Below are 23879 nucleotides of genomic sequence, written 5' to 3' on the forward strand. Positions count from 1 at the left end.
CGCGACCCCACTCTCCTATCCTCCTTCCACGAACTGGGCCTTCCATGCAGAACTCTCTCAATGGGCCTCAGTGGCTTGGCCTGGCAGCTCAGCTCCTTCGGGACTGCCAGTCTCGGCCACAACTGATAGGAAGGTCTCAGGTGGCCACAGGGCACACGTACCCCACGCCCCTGAAATTACCTTAACTCCAGGTGAATGTTCACCACTGCACCCTCCGGTTCTCTTCTGGTACGAAGTCACGCACACAATGCTGATGGGAGTCCACGTTGTCTCCAAATGCATGCTCACCAGGCACTCCTTTCTGCGGTCTCAGTTGGCACCAAGACACACACACCATGCTGCAGAGACTTTCTTCCGGTGCACACAATGATCAGCGGATCACCTCCACAGTCCCAGGTTGCATAAAAGCACACACACTACTTTACTGAGACTTACTCCAACTCCGGTGCCCCGATATCCAGGCGCTCTTCACCAACGACAGAGAAATTAAGGTGCTTTGTGGCTTCTGAGACTTATTTGGAATTTGGAACTCTTCACCAACGACTTCGGCTGCATCACTTCTCCTTCGGTCCACTTGATGACCAGGCACTCCTCCCCAATGCCACCTGTGTGAGACTCACTTCTCTTCCGATGCACACGTTGGTCAGGCGCTCCTCATCAATGCTTTCCGTGCATCATGACACACACTCTGCACATTCAAGACTCACTCCGACTCCAGTGCACACGCTGACCATGCGCTCCTCACCAAAGCCTGCGGTGCCCCATGACACGCACCCTGTGCATCTGAGTCTCACTTCAGTTTCGGTGCACATGCTGACCAGGCGCTCCTCACTAACACCTGCGGTGCACCACGACAGGCACCCAGCGAGTCCGAGACTCACTTCACCGGCAATGCCCAAGTTGGCCAGGCGCTCTTCACCCGTGCTTTCTGTGCACCACGACACACACCCAGTGCATCCGACTTTTACTCCTCCTACGTGTGTCCAAGATCACAGGGCACACCTTCCGAGGGTCTCAAGCTGCCACAACACGGGCCCACCACGTCGCTTGAAACTTCTCCGGAAAGTTTTATGTTCCTGTGTTTCCAAACAGGGAGCCAGCTCACCTCAGGCCCTTAGGGTTACAAGACACAGCACAGAGCACAGTTTCTGTCAAGAAGAGGGAACCAGCACATCCAAGATCACTCCCACCAGCCTCTTCATTGGTTAGAACAGCAAACTGCAGACCAGCCAGAGATCATGAAGCAAGGGTTGGTCTTTCCCTAGCAGTCTCTTCAGTTGCTCCTTCCTCAGCAAAGGTTCCTCTTGACCACGAAATGGGTTCAATCCTTTTCAGTCTCAATCCATTTCTGACACATTCCAACGTTCAGGGGTTTCAGCTCTCATAGATATACCCCTTTATGTCTTTGAAGTTTGTTGTGCTCAGGGGTCCCTGACCCCTCCCCAAATCAGTTCTGGGTGTCTCCCTCCCAGTGTCACCTTTCTCCCTTTGATACTGGGGGTCTGGACCCTTAATCACTCAGTGGGAGATGGGTCAATTAGTTTATAACACCAGCCAAGATCTTTTCACCTCCTGGACTTCTCCTCCCCCTATTCTCCAGATGCAGGGCAGCTTAGTACCATCTCAACCCCTCACTGGGTCAAGACCTCTCACCGCTCCTCTCACTTCTCAGATCCAAACAGTCAATCCACATTCAGTAGAGACACACAGTAATACTTAAAGCACAAAACTTAGCCACTTTCTAAAAGAGTGGCTTCTGAACACACAGTGACAAAACCACTTTCATAGAATGATGTGTTATGACACTGTGAGTTCATACATACTAAACTTTACCTCTCTATTTTAAACTTATAGGAAACTAGGCTGACAAAACACAATACTCAGTCTCCCCTATTCTGTCCTATGGCAGAATGGCCTTTCAGCAGTGAAAAACGAAATGGAGTGTTTTCACTGTCAGGACATAACACACACCTTAGTATGTGTCCTGCCTTTTACTTACACTGCACCCTGCCCTGGGGTTACCCGGGACCTACCACAAGGGTGCCTACTGTGTACGCAAAAAGAAAGTACTTGTCAGGACAACATGCTAACTTAGCAAATTGTGCACAGGCCCTACACTGTAGGCGTGAGTTCCCTTCTCCGCGCACCCCCTGCATCACTAGCCCTGGCACACACAGTTCACATCACTAGGGACTTTACTAGTGAGACAAACATACCAATCATGGCCAGCCAATTACCATTACACTTTACATAGGGAAAACTTGTACTGTGACACTGATCAGCAGTGGCAAAGTACCCAAAGCATCTAAATTGGCAACTCTATGTCAGGGAAACTGTCTAGGGGGAAAGCAAAAATGTTTAGGGAACTATTGCCAAAAAGGCCAAGTGCACCTAGGATCCCCCAAAGAGGTTATATCCAACTAAAAAGACATGTTTGCTGAAACCTACCCCATGTCAGAAGTGTCCAAAGATTCAAATAGTTTTCACTGCAAGCGTTTACGAATCACACCAAATACTAAGAGGGTACCAGAGTATGAATGGCCGTATCCTCAATCTGAAGCTTTTTAACCATTTAAAAGCTAGGAAAAATTTCCTTAGAAGTATCCCAGGCTGTTTACTTGAAACCTTTAGTTGCTGCCCAGAAGACCGACAATTGGGGAGATAATTCTAACAAAAACAACATCCCTTAAAAAATCCAAGAGAAGAAACTAATCACAGGACCTCACTTCTCTCCGATTATCCTGCCCCCACAACAAACATTTTTTTGTTTCTTAAGTAGATTTTCAATATTGAAAGTTTCCTACAAGTCTGAATGTCTGCTGCCAGCTCACTCCAACGTCCTAAACCCTGAAGGCCTAGTTGCTTAATTTTCAGGCTATGATACATAATGTTCTCAGCTGACTTGGTGATAGGCTTGGAACTTTTGAACACCTTGCAGTTGCAAAAATTACACGATACGTGGTAATACCTTAGTGAACACTCTTGGTGATGGAGAGAGGCCAAATGGAAGTCACATGAACTGGAAATGCTGTTTCTGAATCACAAATCTCAAATATTGCTGACTGCCATTCTCTATTGGAATATGAAAATAAACCCCTAGAAAGACAAATGTTGTTAAAAAAAACCCTGCTACGCTAACATGGGATCAGAATCTGCAGATTTAACATACTGAAGGGAGTGTATTGCACAAATTTGTTGAGCCATTTTTGGCCCAGCACAGGTCTATAACTCCCCAATGGCATAGGCATCAAAAAAATATTGAATATATTCCAGACCCTTTCTGTGAAACTCAATGGCACTGTGACTAAGTCCTCTTTCTGACCAAAAGCCTCCAACCCCACCAACCCTTCTTGCTTCTTGGCCGCATATTTTGGGATTGCAATAAATCAAACAAAATGGTGAGGATGTGTTGAGAAGTAACCATTCCTAATGATGTCCATCGTCCAGCAATCCAATACCACTTGTGTCCACACTGGAAAACACTGTTTCAGACGGGTGCCGAAGGGCCTCTGGGAATAGTCAGAGTTTACTGCCTTGCTGAGATCAGACTGTGGATGTGATCTGAAGAAGAGCGCACGCAGCCCTTCAACCTCAAGCCCTGCCTCAAAAGCAATTTTTTTCATTCTGTAGCGCATAACATGTTTTTATCTGAAAATATGACTTCTTTGCTTCAGGGGCTAGAAAATGAAACAATATTTTCTTTCTCCTCAACAGGCTTTTTTCACCACGTTTTCAAAAAATATATCACCAAAAAAGGAAGTTGATGAATCAATGACCTTTGCAACTGCTCAACCTTACAGAGATTGAGTCATAATAGCCTTCTCCTAGTTATGTCCATGTTGAAGTTTTTGTTGCCCACAATATTTCAAAACCTGTATACAATAAGAGTTGGCGTAAAGTTACATTTTCCCCTGAACTTCTGTAGGTTCTTTACCCTCTTGTACATAGTCAAGCAGAACATGAAAGTCTTTCAACGTTGGGCTGTGTAAGTATTTGCTCTTAATGGAAAATAGGCTGCTGAATAAACCGTTTTAAAGTCACCCTCAACTCTCTTGTCAACAGCATCCAGAAGAGAAGGTGGAGTGACCAGCTGGTCACTGTTCTAGTGGTTCTCTATTAATGTAATTACCAGCCACTCCCAGAGGCCTGGCTTACCCCATCACACCATCACCCGCACCCATCCATCACAGGTGTCACAGGATATGCGACCCTGGCAATAAAAGGCGCTGGGTGCACGTGCCCTGGGCCAGTTCTATATAACATACTACTGTGTCCCTGTGGTCCTTCCAGGTGTCCTCTGACACTCACAAAGCAACCAGCCAGTCACACTAGATCTCTCACCGTTCCAGCCTAGCATATGAGAGCGGAGCACAATAGACCAATGCCATAAGCCAACCCAGCTGACTGCCATATTACATATATTTAAAAACGTTTGCCCGATCGTAATGCCCTATTTTCCAGTGGTGGCTCGCAGAGGGAGTGATGCAGGCTGTGGGGCGGGGTGAGGGAGGGTCAGGGTGGGGGTTAGTGTACTCGAACATATGACGGAACGGAGTAAAGTAAGTAAATAAATAAATACAATTATTTACCTTGCGCTTGCTGCATCGGCACGTCGCAGCAAGCGCAAGGTAATTATTTATTTATTTATTTACTTACTTTACTCCTATCCGTCGTATGTTCGACTTCACTACCCCCCCCACCTTGCCCCTCCCCGCCTCACCGCCCTGCAGCACTCCCTCTGCGAGCCACCACTGCTATTTTCACTGAAACTTCGTCCTCTAATGAAGCCGACCCGGTAAAGGACAGGAAGTATTTGTGGAGTCGTGGGGCCCTAGGCCCACATACTCGTAATAAGTGCAACACAGACACCAGATGTGTGGTTGGTTAGTGAGCCTGGAGCAAGTGCGCTCGGCTCTCTTTATTAGCTGTGTCACGTGGTCTCGTGACATCAGTGGTGGGTGGGTGTTAGGTGTATCGTTACGTGCAGAACAACTAGACTATGTCTGCTAAGACACTACATTCCTCCCAAACTTTAATAAAAATTAAGGAAAGACAAAAGTCCGAACCTGTGGGAGGAAGCACGTAAATATACAGTAATTACAAATTTACAATGAGTCTCTTCAGCTGCTTGCTTTATGACGGGGATGGAAATTGCTGCTGAAACTTTAGTTCTTCTTGGCTTGACGTTTTGGTTCTCGGTGGGCGTGCGCTTCTGGATTTACACCGCGGAATTCTGTTGGTCAGTCCACTGAGATCTTGCTTTTGAGGGTGACGCCAAACAGGACAACCAGATGTTAGACTAGGATGATGTTGTCTTCTGCTGGTCCGTCGGTTTCTTCATTTTCAGCAGCTTGGCTTCACATTGCAAGGATAGAGTGTTTGAAGGACATTCTTCTCACTAGGATGCCCCTCTCGCGGGTATTCTCCTGCCACGAGATGTACCGGAGGCCCGTTTCATCAGAATTCCACTAGGCTGGGTATTATTCCACAGCGTTGCTCCAACTCCACAGTCTGCGTGTGAATGGAGGAGACGATGAGGGTACTACCTCACAAAGTCCGTAGCTCCAACTGAAGGGTAGTTGTTGACTCCTGCCTTTGGGCACAAGTTCCTCTTCTTCCCGGGACGTGCAGGTGAGACGGCGATGGATCCATCTCTCGTGTCGGGACCCTCTGCCACCGGTGTCCCTGAGGCCTTTGCCCCTTGGATCTCCACGGGCTGGTGGGAATTGGTCAGTTCTCCTTGTTCAGGCCATCTGAGCTCCCTCCGCTTCCAGACTTCCGTTCAATCCCAAAGGTGGGTGTTGCCAATGGTCTGGCCTGTGCTCTCCTACCGTCCACGGCTTGTCGGGGTCTTGTGAATGGGTAGCTGTTCTGTTCTTGGTGCTCTCAGTGTTCTCCTGGACGTGTGGGTCACTGTACACGATGTTGTGGTGTGTCACCTCTTCTTCTTTTAAGTGTGTAGACTTATCACACCTCTCCTCACCTTTTCCGGATGTTGTTCTTGGCGTTGTGCCACATGACTTCTTCCTTCATTCTTTTCTCCATGGCGTTGTGTCACTCATTCTCCCTTCTCCTTTTCGCGACACGGTGCGGTCACCTTTCTTCCTTTGTCTTGCTGACCAGGCTTCTTCAAGCAGCGTGCACTCTGCCTGTTTCCGTCTGGTCTTGTCCTGTCATTAGGACACTGTCTTCTTTCCTTTCTTCGGTGACTGGACCGGTTTTAACAATCTTCTCTCTTGCCTCCTTTTATTTCTTTTCTTGTAAGTGTTGCGTCCGTCTCTCCGGATCTTCTTTCGGACATTCTCCTGATCTCTCAGTTCACGGACGTCTTACGGTAGGATATCTTCATCCTGACTTCTTGGCAGAATACTTTTGCTGCGCCTTCGTGGTGGGTCAGTATTCCGGCGACCTGTTGGCAGGTCGGTTAACTTCTTTTTCCTTCATGGGCGATCATCTTGGTGATCAGCTTTCGTTTGGGCGCCCCTCTGGCTTGTCGGATCATCCTTTTCTTCTTGGGCGATCTGCTTTGCTACCAGATGAGGTGGACAGCTTTCTCTTTGTGAGTCTTCTCGCTATCCATGATCGTTGGGATCGTTATTTGTTCTGCTGCAGTGCTTTTTCGTTGGTGCAGTTTCGCCTGCGCTCTTCGTGTGCTCTGCTTTTTCCGGTGGGTTACTTCACCGCTCCATGGACCTTCTCCAGTGGATGCACTTCTCGTGCTCGCTTCCGGTGGGGCTCTTTAGCTTCTTGGGGCGTTGACCATGCTTGGTTGCTTTGCCTCCTTTTGGTAGTGGGGTAACTTTGCGTTACTCTTCCATTGCACGTCAGTGTGCATTGCAGAGGCAAGTTCTGGCTTCACTTGGTACCGTCGTGATACATCTTCAGTGTAGCTTTGTTCCTTGCGGTTCATTTGATTCTTTGGCGTCGTTGCTCTTCCACGTACGTATCGCACTTTTCTTCTTCACACTTGGGTACTTGCCTCACACGTCTTCTGGTGCTTTGGGTGTGGCTTCCTTACTTTCAGGCGCTGTCCTGTACTGTCCGCGTCCGGGGTACACTTGCGCTCTTCCATCGGTTGCCTTTGGATCTTGCTGCTTGCGGTAGAAAGTTCTGACTCTCCCTTGACGTCCAGCGTGAGGTTGTCTTCTTCTGCATTTGCGATGAACCCCTGTGGCCACAGGCGTCACTTCTGCAGTGGTGATGGGTCTCAGTCACTGTAGGCTTGCTTTCCCTTGTAGGCTTTCCCTTGGTTTAGCTTGTGCTTGTTTCCTGTACCATTCCTTGTTCTGCTTCCGCAAACTGTTGTGGGCTGTAGTCTTTAGTCTGCGTTGTTGCAGGTTTGCCTTGTGCTTGTTTGCCGAGTTTTGGATTAGTTTTCAGGCTGTGATCTCTGCATTAGGTCACTAGGTGTCAGTGTGCTTTGCTGGCAGTCCATATCGTTTTTCTGGAGTTTTCTTTTCATGGGGCTGCCGGTGCTGGGCTGTGTTCTCCGTTGGAGCCTGTGACGCTGCAGCCCCTCCGGCTTCACAGGTGTGCTGGTCTTAAGGATGCCAGGTAAGTCCTTATCTATTTACTCCTTGTTGTTTGGGCTATGTATGGCACACCGTACTTTCCAGCACCTGGGGAGGTAGGGCTTTGTGACACACATCGAGGCGGCTCCGGCCACATGTAGTCTTTTCTTTCAACCCCCACCCCTCGCAGCGGGCCCTTCAGTTCACGGGCTGCGGGGGAGAGGATGCAGGTGCTACACTCGGCCACCGGCCGATCTCTGTTTCCTCCTTGGTGCTCCCGCCCGCAGCAGCCTCCACATGCTGCGGGCGCTTTGCGCCTCAGTTCACTGCGGTTTCACTGCTTCTCTGCCTGCGAGGTGGGCACTCACATCGTCGGCCTCTCCTGTTGCGCGGGTGGGCTCCGCAGTAGTTTACAGCGCCGGCAGCTCTTCACACGCTGCCGGTCACTCACCACTTCACTTGGGCATGCCGGGCAGCATCCCTCATCGCAGTGGGTGGGCCCGCTTCATTCCTTTCACACTCCCCGCCCGCGGCAGCTGCTCTGCTCATACGCTGCGCGGGTCGGGGGAAAGATGACGCTTCCAGCAGGCAGCGGGTGGGCTCCGCTGGCGCTGGTTCGTTTAATGTTCGTTTTCGGGCACCATGGCCATGCGGGTAGACTCCGCTGTCGGCCTCCAGCGCCCAGCAGCACTTCACACACGCCGCGCGGCGGGGGACGCTGCAGACAGGCCGCAGGTGGGCTCCACTGGCTCAGCTTTATTATGAGGGGGGATCGCTTCTGGCATCTGCGACCCCCCAGGGCCATTCACAGCACCCGGGCTCACCTCCGGCCTACGGGCCTATCTTCCTCCTGCGGCCATGGCGAGTGGGCTCCGCCCAGCCAGCACTCTTCTCCGGGGCACAGTCGCGGCCGGTGCAGGTGGGCTCTGTCCGGTCCACTTTTCGGCGATGATTCGGCCCGGGGCACAGCACACGCCCCACGGGCCTCTCGACGGCCAGCGCCGCCTCACCAAGGGTGCCCTTCACACGGGCAGCATTCTCTCCCCTTTCAGCAGTGGCTGCGTCGCGTGGAGTTAGATCCCACCCTCGTCGCCATTGTGGAGTCGTGGGGCCCTAGGCCCACATACTCGTAATAAGTGCGACACAGACACCAGATGTGTGGTTGGTTAGTGAGCCTCGAGCACGTGTGCTTGGCTCTCTTTATTAGCTGTGTCACGTGGTCTTGTGACATCAGTGGTGGGTGGGTGTTAGGTGTATTGTTACATGCAGAACAACTAGACTGTGTCTGCTAGGACACTACAGTATTGAGGGAAGAAGGTACTTATGGGGTAGGTGGAAACTAAAGAAAGACGAGTTTCTGAAAGGCCTTATAGATGTGAAAAGGTGCTGGTCTGGGCAGAGTCTCTTCAGTTAGGACTGGAATGAGGAACAACGATAATGAGGTAAAGTGCCCTCAACCCCTAGCTCATGATAGAGCAGCTATTTCCATGAAAGTACACATTAAATGCTGCAGCTCCGAAATACAGAAACCTGAGTTGCTTCTGGGCTAGTACAGTGGTCCATCCTAGCCTTGCTCAACCAATCATCTAACATTAAGTGATATAATGAAAAGAAAACATCTTTGTTCGTTTTGTAGAAATACCCTTTGGATTGCTGAATCAAAGTTCTTTGGAACGTTTACTGCCTCTGAAAATAAATGACATCCAAGAAAGACAAGTATTTTACTCAACTAGGAATTTATTTGCCGTGTCACAAACATTTCAATGAAACGAAAAGCTTTGATGTAAAGTAACTTAAAATATATAGAAAAGCTGTATACACCAGACACTGCATATCTCGTTGTCTGCGCCTCACCAAATCTTTTTGACAATCTGTCCCCAGAAATCAGGCAAACATCCATCGGATTTCGAGAATACTTTTTAAGCGGGCCTGGGAAGCAATGCTGCTTCTTAATTCGTCGACGGTTGTTACATTTGTGTGCTGCCGGAGCTGTCATGCAGCGTTCCATTCAAAGACAGTTCAAGGAGCGCGCGCACTGTAGGGCATGCATCACAGATGTTACTCTTCGCATGAGTGTTGCACAGAAGAATTAGCATCAACAAATACCATACCAAAATCAGTCAGCAGTCTAAAGAACTGACCTGCATTCCATTTCAGTTGCGGTAACGCGCGCTGACCTCTTTTCTTCACGTTTCTAGAGATTTTCCTCCATGCATAAACTTTTCAAGCACACGTTCGCATTATGCTTTGCAAATTGATTACGTTTATGTCCAAATAAAATATGTTCCTGTGGTAGTCAACCTTTATAATGCAAATATATTTTAATGAAATAATTATAGAGGTAACGCATCTTATAATGCTACTAACATTCTACAAATAAAGGAGGGGCGTGGCTTTTAAAAAAATGACATTATGTTGAGTAACTTTATCCTCATTTATTTATAGGGTTAGATTAGGCAAACTTCAACTAAGCAAAAGATGCAATGTAATTATTATTGTTGTCGCCTTAACTATTGTAGTTATTAGACATTGTAAATACATACAAATTATATTTTAAGTTATGACAATAAAATTATTAAAGACCTTTTACAAACCTTGAGAAACCGAGCTTATGATGTTATAGCAAACCGTTTTGCAATCCCTACCCATTTGTTCCTCGCTCTAAGTGCCCCAGAAAAATCCCCATTATTTTCCCAATTCCATAATTACTGTTAATAGGGGTAATTCTTGAGACATTCAAATAAGGAGCAATGCAGGTTTTTGGGGAAAACCTGGGACATGCGTGTCGCTGTGTCACTTACTACAAGCTTCACACATGTTTTCACACTGTAAGCTTGTGTGCTGAATCTCTGTGTAAAACTCCACTTCTTGCAATATCTCTGGGACCAGTAATTCCATTCTGGGAATTCTAGTAATAACGCCCTAGCATGCACACAGTCCGTTAATGGTCATTTCACATGCTGTTGTCTATTTTGTTTCAATCCAATGAAATGCAAACTGCTGGGACGGAAAAGTCCTCTGCATGGTAACGTTGCGTACCCCTGCCCTGAGTGCCCAACTGTACTGTTGACTGGATCCCTAATTCTGATTATTTATATCATAGGCAAACACACATCATACATGTGTGCCATGGCATATCACTTATTGGACTGGGACGGGTGTCCAAAGCTCTACTCTCATAATGGTGGAAGGCTACCACCTCCACCATGAGTTAAACAGCATGAGTGCATTGGCAGCAAAATACCATATAGTGATCAGCAGTAGTGAACAGGACCTTTTTACCCTGTGTCACAGTTGTGAGGCCTACAGATTCACTCACCTTTTCAAAAGTTCAGCTACTGTGTGCTTAACTCACCCTTGGCCTACATCAGGTAGATATGGAGTGCTGTATAGTAGAGTAGTAGTGACTGTACAAGTTATATGTAGAGAAGTGTGGCTCAATGATTAGAGCGGCAGACCCTGATGCAGAAGTCTAGCCCGGGACCAGGATTCAATTCCCCGCCTCGGTGGGTCTTGGGCTCAAAAATTCCACTGACCTGATAATTCTCGCCTCGGTGCCTATTCCAATCATGGAGTCCCACTCTGCAATTCTGGGCAATAGCTTTCTTAATCTCCACAACGGCCCCCACAACGCTAAGGATGCCTGGCCTCCACCTTGGGGGTGCCCAGAAGTGGACGCCTCACAGGGAAAGCCAGGATGGGTTCCACAGCGGTATTCGTACAAGCGCCTTGAGACCCTTGCGGGTGAGTAGTGCGCTATACAAGTATCAATTTACATTTACATATGTTTGCCTGGGGAGGAATAGAACAGGGATGGAGTAGTACCAGTACATGTGTGCTTAGTACATGTACTGAGTGTATGTATGCCTTAGAGGAATACCTTACCTGAGAGATGTAGTACTGTGCAGAGCGTGAGCAGGGATAGCATGTGCTTGCGTGAAGGACAATGCATGAAGGGTGAAATGTGCAGCACGCATATAGAGAGTAAGTTTGCTGTACGGGTGTGTGTTTGTAAAGAGCACACCCTACTTAAATATAGAAAAGCTTCAGTGCTGAACAGCGCACACAGAAAAGTGTGTGTCTTGACTGCATCAGTACATCTAAGGATGCAATGCATAGAGGTATTATTGCTGTAAGAAAATGTATTATGAATGTACACTGAGGAAGTGTGCCTGCAATGGTACCATGTATGGAGGACCCTAGGTTTTATTTTGGTAAGCCCATGCATTCCTAGTATTGACATATAGAGGAGAGGACCCCTAGACAAATTTGTTTTTTGCTGCATCCCTGTGAGCTGGGTGGGGACACAATGGAGGAAAAATGAAAAAACTCCCTTTACATTTCAAAAGACTGCTCTTGGATTCATTGATAGATCACAAGGAACAGGCCTGGACACATCTCAGGAAGGGAGACAGGGCTGATAAGATTATTATAAAGAGGATGGATTGGAGTCTGAGATTAACCATTTGATGCAAATGTCACTGTGGCTGACATTCAGGTGTGAACCCTAGTCACTCCCATGAATTATGTTGTGGAAAATCATCTTTGGAGTTGTGCCTGCTGTGGTGTAGTGTAGTTCCTATATTCCCAATAGGCTCTGTGCATTGGAATAATATATTCAGCAGTGTAGACGTAGGACTGAGGTCGACTAGGTCTTTACTGACTATATTAGACTTAAGGTTTGCCAGCTAGCTCAGAGGTCACTAGAAACTTTCTCGAATAAACGAGGAGGAGTTTAACCTCCCTGGATAGACAAGAAGGGATAAGCTTCCGATAACCATATAACATGACAACATTGCTCCCTCAGAATAAGAGTGTATCTCTAGAGTCGTGTGAAAACAACAGACAGCTATTTCACTCAGTCATTGTGCGTACTTAGTTTCACCAGAGTCCAGAGAAAAGAGAGACGGGCATTTTCAATAAAAGGTGTAATTTATTGAGCAGTCTTCTTTCTCATGCAAGAGAAATGAATTGCCATTATTACAATACTTAATGTAAAGTAAAGTGCGTACAGTAAAAAGAATATTATGAAATAATACTGTAAAAGCATTGATATGGTTTCTTAGCCATAAGATACTTTAAAATGAATAAAATATATACATACATATATACATTGACTAACGTACTCAACTGGTGTTTCTAGATACGCCTACCCCGGTGTACCTGACCTAAGCCTAATACATGGGAAGGAGTAAGTAAGTAGCAGTTTAAGCTAAGTTGGTTTTGCCAAGAATCTGATTCAAGAATTCTCTTTAAGGGTTTAGTCAGCTCCGTACCTGGGTAATAGAATGCAGGAGGTCTGGTATCTCTCTTTCAGGACTCGATATCCCAGCAGCCCGGGAAGGCGGCTGCGAACACTGGAGCTGGATTTCTCGGCAGGAGAAAAGACAGTGTCTCTCTCAGTGCGTCAAAGAGGAGGGGCAGCCTCCGTGGGCTCTCGCATCAGCTGGGCTCTCGGGCAAGTAGATGGCTGCTTGGCTCTAAAACCACCACCGTGTGTTTGCTTTAGGCAACGTTGGTATATTTATACCTGAAAGGTGCCGAGTTTGACGTAAGGTTTGGACATAAGACGTCAATAAAGATGTCACTAAGAACTGACTGTTCCTTTAGTGTTCGCAGGAGTTTAATGACAAATCAAAACAAAAGCAAATGGGGATTTTCCAGGTTGCTGGAAGTTTGGTGTGTCGAAAGAACTCGTTGTGCTTTCTAGGAATCCAAGGAAGTAGCTTCTGCCGTGCTTTGGACTGCAAGGGCTATTTACTTAAATATGGATCTGATTCCTATGCCGTTATAGGGATATTATTGATTATAGCAGTACAAGGGCATAAAATAGCAATATTGATTCAGGTTCCTAGATAAAACACAATACCCACTCCACGATCTAATGTCCATCATTACTAGAACTAAACAATAGTAAACATTTAAATGTGCATGTGTATTTCAACCCACCCCAAAATACATTTTATGCATTTGAAATGGTGTATGCAGAATAAACGAAAATGATTATTGGTACTGTACGCTTTTCAAGCAGTGTAATCATTCAGTTAAACATGCTTATAAATATTAGCTAATTGATTTGCGAAAATAACACATGAAATGGCTCTTAATACAGAAAAGAAGGTGGAGACCATTCCATCACATATAAATACAGTTTCTGTAAATGTGCTAGAGGCTGAGGTAATATATTGTCTCTAGATTTTCCTAAAAAGTTCAGGGGAACGCTGTGTGCTTGTCGCTTAAAAAAGTTATTCTTTCTGTTCAGGGGAGAACATCATTTCAGACAGACTCGCAAAAAATTGGTCTACGTATTCAGGTGAAAGTTCGATCAAGTTTGAAAGTGCCGCAACAGTGCAGTCGTGAGAATGATTGCTATCATCGATGTTAGGAATGCAATGCTCACAGAAGGTCGTACCTGGGTGATGCTGCTCTCATCTCATACTTCACTGCCACCTAATCGTAGTGGTGAAGTCTCAACGAATGCCGTCATCAGAATGGGTAGCCGCTGGGGACAACACGATGCATGAGCCGTTACAGGACTTAGCAAAGTATCGGTATCCAATGGTACTGCTGATGGTAGTGTAAGACAGACGTCCAACATGCATTCTTCTCCGCATAGCATACATCGAGGCACAGGTAAGATGCAATTTTGCCAGATAGGTCTGAATGAAAGAAACCAGGTCGTATTTAGATCTCTTAGCCGGGCTAATCCAAGGACTTTAGTTATGCGGTCCCGATAGCGTATAGCTAGGATCGTTTCTTCCATCATTGCTGGAGTCTTGTCTGCGACTTGGCTTGCCATATCAGAGCAGAAGGGTCAAAAATAAAATTCCTGCTACGAGTCCCAAAAGTAGGGGTAGGCCACCAAAGACAGAATGGACTAAATTTGGAAAAATGACCAGAACTGCTTCGAAGGGTGTTAGCAGTCCCGAAAAAATTGTCTTAAATATATGTGGGATACCACTGGCATCAGACATATTTAGAATTTGGCTTAGCATTTCTATGAAATGCACGGGGCAATTTGTTGATAAAAGGGTATGTATCTCTGCCGCTGTCCTTGCAAACAGGAGACAATACGTTTCTTTTGATGACGTTAAAGGCACTGTTGTCTGCAAAAGAACAGACTTCATTCTGCTTAAAGTATCAATTTGTATAGAAGAGATATTCAAAGAAAGCCAAATCGTTGCCTCCGTATCTGGAGAGCTGTTTGGATACAATACTTGCATACAGCAAGTGACCATGGAACTAACGCTTACGAGATAGGCTGTCCCTGGCAAAATGCCACAGCAGCTGTGGTCCATTATTAGAATATAGTTCCGTTAGAAAGCCGTCTAAAGAATGGCTCTATATGTGCTGCAGGTGTGTCGTGCTGGTTACATGAAAGGTTATTTGAAGTCCCCTCACAGGCCCCATGTAAATTAATACCTTGGCACAGAAGTATACTGCTTAGTGAATGTTTACAATTGTTACCACTAAGAAATACATTCTGTTTCCTTCCACTATAACATGTGTGTGTGTACAGAGGTCTTCAATCTGTGGGGCGCGACCCCCAGGGGGGTCGGGGAGGCCTGGGAAGGGGGTCCCACATTCTGTTAGAGCGTGCAGTTCCTTTGCCTTAGTGGCGTCGGGCTAATTGAGGGTGCTCGCGGTGGAGGCCTAATTCACACCGAGGTGTGAAAAAACATCCAAGCCTCATTAACAAGTAATGTGAAGTACTCGGGCTTGGGCTTTGGTGTGTCTCTGAAGCTGTTTTAGCCAGCCTCACATACACAAGGGGGGGGGGGCGAGGTGGGGTGGCTGGGGGAGTCACACAATTCGCATATTGGCCCCAGATAGGCAGAATGACGCAGGGCGGCATCTTTGATTTTCTTTTCAGCGCCGCCATATGCAGACTTTCTGTGCCGTCTGACCCGGCCCTTAGTGTTGAAGGGGAGGGGGGGTGTCATGGTTGAGGGTGTTGGTATGCCTTCCTAAACCCCCACAGATTACTTACCTCCGATTGCTATAAAAAAAAACGCTTTGCAGCTCTTGCCCTCTGATCCTATAAGTTTCAGGAACAGGGGCACAATGTCCATTCTACCGATCCCGGGCTTTTTACTGTAAGCAGAACGCTTCTTGTGACGTGTACTGTTGATCGTGGGAGACAACCCAACCCTGCGACAGGATGTTACCAGCCAGCAGCAACAATTTGGTAGGGAGGAGTGATAAATGTGCAGCTGGCAGATCCCAGCTAACTTTTTCAGAGATTGAAAAACTCCTGTCATTAATTTAGGTAATGCATATTCATTGCAAAACTGAAATACCAAACTTGTGTAACATTTTTTTTACAACAAAATTCATTTCTAATTTACAGAGCAAAAAGGTATATACAGGCTGACACTGAGATAAGGCAGCTGTTTTTTGGTATTGATGACCATCTGAGTTGTATTAAATATGAAAGGAGTGGATGGATGAAGGGTGGATGGATTAAGGATGGATGTATGGATGAAAGAGTGGACGGATGAAGGATGGATGTAAGGAAGGATGAAAGGGTGGATGGATGTATGGATGGATAAAAGGTTGCATGGATGAATGATGGATGGATGTGTGGAAAGGTGGGGGATGAATGATGGGTGGATGGATGGATGAAAGGGTGGGTGGATGAAGTATAGATGTATGGATAAAAAGTTGCATGGATGAATGATGGATGGATGTGTGGAATGGTGTGGGATGAATGATGGGTGGATGGATGGATGAAAGGGTGGGTGGATGAAGAATGGATATATGGATGGATAAAAGGTTGCATGAATGATGCATGGATGGATGTGTGAAAAGGTGGGGAGATGAATGGTAGGTGGATGGATGGATGAAAGGGTGGGTGGATGAAGGATGGATGTATGGATGAAAGGGTGGATGGATATATGGATGGAAGGATGAAAGGGTGGACGGATGAAGGCTGGATGTATGGATGGAAGGATGAAAGGGCGGATGAATGAAGGATGGATGGATGAAAGTGTGGATGGATGTATGGATGGATAAAAGGTTGCATGGATGAATGATGGATGGATGTGTGGAAAGGTGGGGGATGAATGATGGGTGGATGGATGGATGAAAGGGTGGGTGGATGAACTATTGATGTATGGATGAAAGGGTGAATGGATGAAGTATGGATGGAAGGATGAAAGGGTAGATGGATGAAGGATAGATGGATGGATGTGTGAAAGTGTGGGTGGATGAATGATGATGGATGGATGTGATGGGGTCTAACAGGTGCATTTATGGTTGTCAAAAGTTGATGATGAGGAGAACCCGTTTCTAGATTTTTTTTTCGAAAGGGGGTCCTTACGCCTATAAAAGTTTTACAAGGGGGTCTCGGCATCAACAAGTTTGAAGACCTCTGGTGTAAGGCAATTTCCATGATGACTTAATGTACCCTTTACCCAACCTTTCATACTGGCCCGCTGGTATATACTCTTGGCAGTATTTAAATTAGAAAGTTGTTATCGGAATTGTAATTATTCAGTGTATTATCCATTCAATGACAGGTCTTTCTGACATTGTCAATGGTAATCTCTCAAGTTTTTCAATGCTTAGAATAGTATAGTCTGCTCCTTCATGTGCCAAACTGATTTGTTTATCAGTAAGGTTAAAGATAGAGAATAAAGACGTTGTGTTTATCAAACGCCATGGCACGTAGCCTGAACGCAGATTTTGCAACGTCCAGCCTAGCTGTACAATAGAACGTAATTGAGACTGACTGTGTTGTAACATTAGTAAGTCCTGATCTATTATATCGATAGCAGATGATACAATACGGTCCAGTTAATATATTCTGGAGGACAGAGTCATTAACCCATTGTCCACAACAGAAAGTGATTTTTCCAAATTAATACGATCAATTTCTCGTATTTTTTCTGCTGTCTCAATTTGCATTACTTTCCAAGCTGCGTTGTACGCAGGCTATATACCGGCCGCTATGAAACGTTTTTGACGCTGTTTGCGTGGTCCCATTATGAAATCACGCAAGTCAGCACCGTCTTTAAGTAAAGTCAAGTGTTGCTTAATTTCAGTCAGTGTGGATGTCTGTAGCCATTCAAGGCATTGTTTCCCTACACTGTATGTTGTTACTATCACTGGATGTTGTCTCTGGGAGTATCTAGGGTCCGGTCTGGTCATTTTTAACCCCTGTATTTTATTCAGGAATCTATCTTGACAGTTATTTGTGTCTGTTGGCCAGATCAACCATTTTTTCCAATCAGGATGTGTTCTGTTTTGCTGTAAAATATGGGATACGTCTATCTCAACATCTGTAGCGGTATTACTATCAGGTATCGGCTTTGGAATAGACGGTTTATTTAAGTCTTTAATCTTAGCTAGGCCAAGACAAGTAGTCTGTTGAATGGTGTCATTCAGAAATATTATTTGTTCGGGGATCATACAGGCTCTAAATAATGCTTCTAAACCTTGGACCTGCCAATTTTTTGTACCCCAGATGGTTTATGTTTCAATGTTGTCTTTCCAGAAATCAAAACCAAATGTAATCATTTTTCCATAAAATGTTTCAGAATAAATCAATTTAGTATTTGTCAACATTGTTTTCATCCCTGTCTTATTTAGCACTTTAAAATAAAACGTTTCTGCATCACTTGTGTTAAACCCTGAGAAGTATGGGAATTTCTCATAAAATGTTTTTGAACTGACTTTTGGTGGAGTTGCACAATGTTCCCATTGATTATACTTAAAAACATTTCTAGGTTGAGCAGATTTATGTAAATAGTGATGTGCAAAGTGGGTATAGCAGTACATTTGTTCATAATTCGACGAACCCTGTAAATAATCATGTTCTGTAAATTTTGCTGACAATACTAAATCTGATATCATATTATTTATGCTTTCAAAGTCCCAATCATCAGAGAATGTACTTGGTTTTACAAAGTCACTTAATGAAACCTTGAACTGATGTGGATATTTCAAGAGTTCAACCGGGCCATAGATTTCTTAATCCGTTTTGTCCCAAGCTACCCCACCGGGTATTGGAATGGCTGTGACATTCCCTGATGATAGTTCTCTTTTCTCGATGTGAGATGACTTGTGTGGCTTTAGGACCAAGTTGATTTTCAGACTTGCTGTGTCCATTGTACTGTATTTTCCCTCAATGAATCTTCCCAAACAAAGTACCATGATGAGCCAAAGCAGAAGGAAAAGTACACCTAACACAATCCAAAATTCAATCCATGGAAAAATCAGATAGGTTTCTTTGAGTTGATGAAAAAGTTCAGTTAATTTGTCTTTGAAAGTTTTTGTTATTGGCATTTCTTCAGGTTCGCTTGGATCTTCAGAAAAGTTATCGAAATTGATGAAGTAGCCAGATGCAGTTCTGTCAATTGTTGGAATTGCTTTCGAATTTTCTTTTGCTTTTTCATTTTTTCTTTCATTAGCATAGTCTGAGGCTACATCGTTGTAGACAGGTGTTTCTTGACGAACTGTTTCTATTTGGGTTTCCAGAGGCACAAGTTCCATGGCATTCTTACATAGTCCTTTTTTATTCACTGCAGGTTTATCTAATGTGATTAGTCTCTCAGTCTGAACCTCTTGGATTGTAGCAAATTTTGGTATTCGGCTATTTCTTGGGAGTCCACTTGGCCTACTACTTATTATTGGCCACATGGTTGTGGTTTTACCAGGTCGATGGATACAACTCGGTTCTCCTTTTTACCAGCAAGGTGCTGTAGTACTACTGATCTTGTTCCGCTGACAGCTAAGACAGGTACTGCTTTTCTGTAAGAAGGCCCAAATTCCTTCTTCACCGCGATCTTCTCTCTGACCAGATCCCCAATCTTTGGAATCCAGACAGGCCTGGCTGGGACAGGTGGTTTATCTTCAGTGGCTGTTGGCTGTTGTTTTAACTTTATGTTGCTCAGGTCTTTTCTTGTTTCATTTAAGTCCTGTAAAACAGCCAAACAATCTTTGATGTCAAAGCATTTTCTTTCTACCACTGAAGTCTGACTATCTAAGTCCTGAATATGCATTCTAGTTCCGAACAATAGTTCGTACGGACTGAAACCTTTAACAGAATTTCTTGGCAGATTGTTAAGAATAAGTTGGACACATGTTAAATGTTGGACTCACCCATCACCCGAACATAATACCCTCGCCGTTATAGATTGCTTTGTGTCCCGTTTTTTTCTTTCCACAATCCCATTTGCCTCAGGATGGAAGGGACAAGAGTACCGCAATGCAATGCCCATGCTGGTCATGGCCTCCTCATAAGCTCGAGAGCTAAAAGCAGGACCCTGGTCAGAATGTAGCATGCCAATTGCATATGTGCCGATATAGACTCGCAAATCTTTTATAACAGTTCTGGCGTCAGCCGAGCACTGGGGTCTAAATTTTTAAGTGTATCTAGTCTTAAAAGGAAATTAATGGGACGCTGGATTTTACGTATAGATAGCCTTATGCTAACTACAAGAATGGCCATGGCATTACTCTGGTCGGTTCACTGCTGCGATCTCTGTTGCAGTTTGGACAGCTCTTTACAAATTTGTAATGTTGCAGGCTCATCCCCGGCCACCAGTATTCCGATTGTAATTCTTTCAGAGATTCTTTGATCTCTTGGTGCCGTAGACCCAATCCCATGTGTGCGTCCGCTATTAAGAAGATTCTCCTGTTCGTGTTTGGAATTACTCTATCCCCCACTCCAGGGATTCGACCAAAAGGAACGGAGTTTGCATCAATTATGTATGTATAATTGAGTGGATAGTTCATGGGTAGTGCTGCACAGTCACCTTTTGGAGACGTTTTTACCGCCAGCATGGTTTCCCTGTCTATGTATTTTTCTGTACGCTGTTTTGTGGCTACGGAAGCCGGTTTAGTTGCTTCAGTTGTGGCTGTATTAGCCAATGAATTCCCTGCAACGTGAACGCCATCACGTTGATGACTCAGTGTATGTATCAGGTGAGTCTTTTGTAGTTCTTTCTGTAAAAGAACTACCTGTTCCCAAAGCTTGTTATGGTTTATTGTGGCACCTGTGTTATCTTTGTGATCGCTTTGAACCCAGCTCTGCAAGTCATTATTGTAAGATTTGACGCAGAAATGTGAATCGCACACTATTAGGTCGGGAATTCACGATCGGCATTTTCAAGCGCCATATTTAAAGATCTGATTTCAGTTCGCTGAGCCGAACAGTTTCTCAGTGATTCAGTTTTCGTTATTTTTGGTCTGAATTTACCACAGCGCCAGAGACCTTTAACAATCGGGCATGCGGCATTGTAGGATTTATTATCCACATCGTAATGTTGTGCAAGTCTGTCCATATAGATTACACAAGAGTACTGTTGGAGAGGCAGAATTTTGATTGGCAGAGGATATTCTTCTTCATATTTTAGATCTTTCAGTTTTTTCATGTTCGGGTCAAAATAGTATGTCACGTCTTTTGCAGCAAGACAATTTTCCCACTGTATCCATTTTGGATCGAATGCCACCGTTTTTAGATTAACTGGGTTTAATAACGCCTCAAGGGCTGATTCTGCTGTAAAAACAGGTATTCTTTTGCCTTGAGCTTGGGCTCTTTCTTTTGCTACAATAGTTTGAACCGTAATTTACAATATTCTCTGTAAGACCAAATGTTTTTTCAGCTTTTGTGTACAAATGTGATTTGTAAGCTATTGGTACCGTTTCTCCCTCATTAGAGGTCAGGTACGTGAATCCGCATCTTCCTGGGATGACTCTGATTACAAGGTTGCGTGTGTTGTCGCGAGTTTGTAATTTTGTTTTTGCTAACATGTCTGTTTGCAATGATCTCAAAATTTCTGTGTGTTTCTGAGTCCAATTGATTGGTTTAAAATCAGGTTTTATTAATTCTTAGAGAGGTTTAACCCTCTCTGCATGATTTAGAATGTAAGTTCTTCCGACATTCAGGAAACCTAGTATTGATTGTAAGTTCTTCAGCGTTCTTGGTGCTTGGAGTACATCACACTTCTCTAAGAAGTTGTCTGCTTGGCTTTTGCCTTCACTTGAAATTTCATATCCTAAAAACATGACAGTTAGATGGGCAATTCGTGACTTTTAAAAGCTGAATTTGTAACCCTCTGCTGCGAACCCAAGTATTATGGTGTTCACTCTTTTCAAGTGAGTATCCAGGTCATCATCTGTGAGATAGATGTCATCGACATACGATAATGCCTCATCATCAAATATTTGTAGTAACTCTGTTACCCTTGCTGAGAATAATCCTGGGCTATTCTTGAATCCCTGTGGGAGTCGACAGAAATTTTTCTGTGACCCCATTATTGAGAAAGCGGTTAAATCCCTGCTTTCAGGTGCAATATTTTGACAAAAGAAACCATTAGAGATGTCTAATGTTGTTTTGTATTTTTTGCGAACGATGTTATTCATTAGTGCTGCACTCTGTGAGTTTTGTACAGCAAATTTCTTGCAACATGAGTTAAGGTGTCTGTAGTCCAAGACTAGACGATATGAATCGTCTGGTTTGGAGACAGGAAACAAAGGATTGTTCATTTGAGAGGTGCATGTTTCAATCACCCCTTGGTATTCAAGTTGATCTAAGATCTCCCTGACTTGTTTTTTAGCTTCTTGCTTAATTGGGTACTGCCTTTGTGCAGTTGGTTGACATTTTAACTGGATTTTGTGAGGAGGAGAGTCCTCATCCCATCCTACATGATTTTTATATAATGCAGGAATTTGAGCTACTGCCCATTTTTAGCATATATGTATTTTCTATGGATTGGAATATGATTTGAGAAGGCAGGCATAATAATTTCTTCGCCATGAGGGCACTCCCTGACAAACTCTGGTGGCCAGTCTTTCTCATCTAATAGGATGTCATAGCCTTTTGAAAGGTTATCCCAAAACAGACCCCTTATCTTCCTAGTCTTATCTCCCTCTATACGTAATGTTATTTCATATATTTTATGAGGTTTGCTAACTCTGGTATCTGCAGTTTCCACCTGAATGTACTCATTCGTGTCCACTGTCTCCAGTTGATTCATCAGGATCTTGCGAGCTATTGTGACTTCTGCTGCACTGTCTACCATTGTCTGGGCCCACTCTCCGTTTTTCAGCTGTGTCCTCAGTATCCTCAGCATGTTTGATTATTTTAATACTGGCTACCTTCTTTCTTGGAAATTGTAATTTTTTACTTTGAGCAGGTTCTTTGTCTTTGGACTTGACGTGCTCTTCTCTTTGTTCTGACCGTCCTCTTCTTTCCGATTTCTGTGAGGAAGATCGAGAAAGATTGAGTGAGAAGGATCGAGAGGGACGTGTATCAACGTCTTGTCAGGTTTTCCTATTTTATTCCTATCTCTAAGGTTGTATCTTTTTTCAGAGGGCTCCCTTTGGGGAGACTTGTTTCCTCGGCCTGGAGATCTCTCTCTATGCTGAGGAGACCTTCCTCTGGACTGGAATCTTTTTCCTTTGGGAGTGGATTGTTTATTTCCATCCCAGCTCTTTTTTGGAGTGTTTAGATTATTCTTAATAAATATCTTTTCAGGATTTTCAGTTAGTTGGGGTTTTACCTGTTTCCCACCCAAACTATCTCTACCTAGTTCTTCATAGGATTTTTCTATGATTCTGGCAAGTTCAAATGGTTGCTCTGCTATATCTGTTTCCTTCAGTTTCTGGCGGTTCGCCACAGATGCTGCTTCTCCTTTTATGTTGGCTAATAATATAGCCGAGACCTGCTTGAAGTCTTTCAGTAATTTCATACCCAGAGTTAAAGCAGATTCTGGACCGTATTCATTTTGAATCTGTCTTAGTGCATCTGGTATTACCGCCATGGACAGAACACCATGTGTTTTCGTGTAAATGGAAGCAAAGACTGTGCCCCAAGTGTCACAATCCTCTACATGTGGTGCGACCCCCATTGGAAGGCAGATAGTCGGAATTCTGTGTTTCTCACTTGGGGTAGTATTCGGAATTACCGCCTCTATTTGAGTTATTTTTTGTGCTAGCCAGAATGGAATTTGTTCCCGTTTTGCGGGTGTTTTACCAAGACATGATTGTATGTTCTGTGGTGTAATTTTGTTTGTGTTTCCCTGATGAGGGATCAGCTGTGGAATGTTAATAGCTTGTTGGTCTGTTGAAGTCCGCATTACATATCGGATTAATTGTCTATGTATTTTAATTAGTACTTTTAGCTGGGCTAAAAGTTTCCGGTCTGACATTTTTTCGATGTCTGGATGTGGTGTGTAGCTGGCTAGTACCGGCCACGTTGCTCCTGGTCTACCTAGTGGACCGAGTCTGGTTATGTGATTATTATGTTTTACGGCGCCTTTAAACCAGAGCAGGTGCTCTTGGTAATTTAGTGGGATTTCAACGTCCTCGAAGGAGTATATTCATCCAGAGGTTCCTCTATTTTTGTAATAGTGGAATTCG

Source organism: Lissotriton vulgaris, chromosome 8 (genome assembly GCF_964263255.1).
Source record: "Lissotriton vulgaris chromosome 8, aLisVul1.2, whole genome shotgun sequence".
In the NCBI taxonomy this organism is placed as follows: Eukaryota; Metazoa; Chordata; class Amphibia; order Caudata; family Salamandridae; genus Lissotriton; species Lissotriton vulgaris.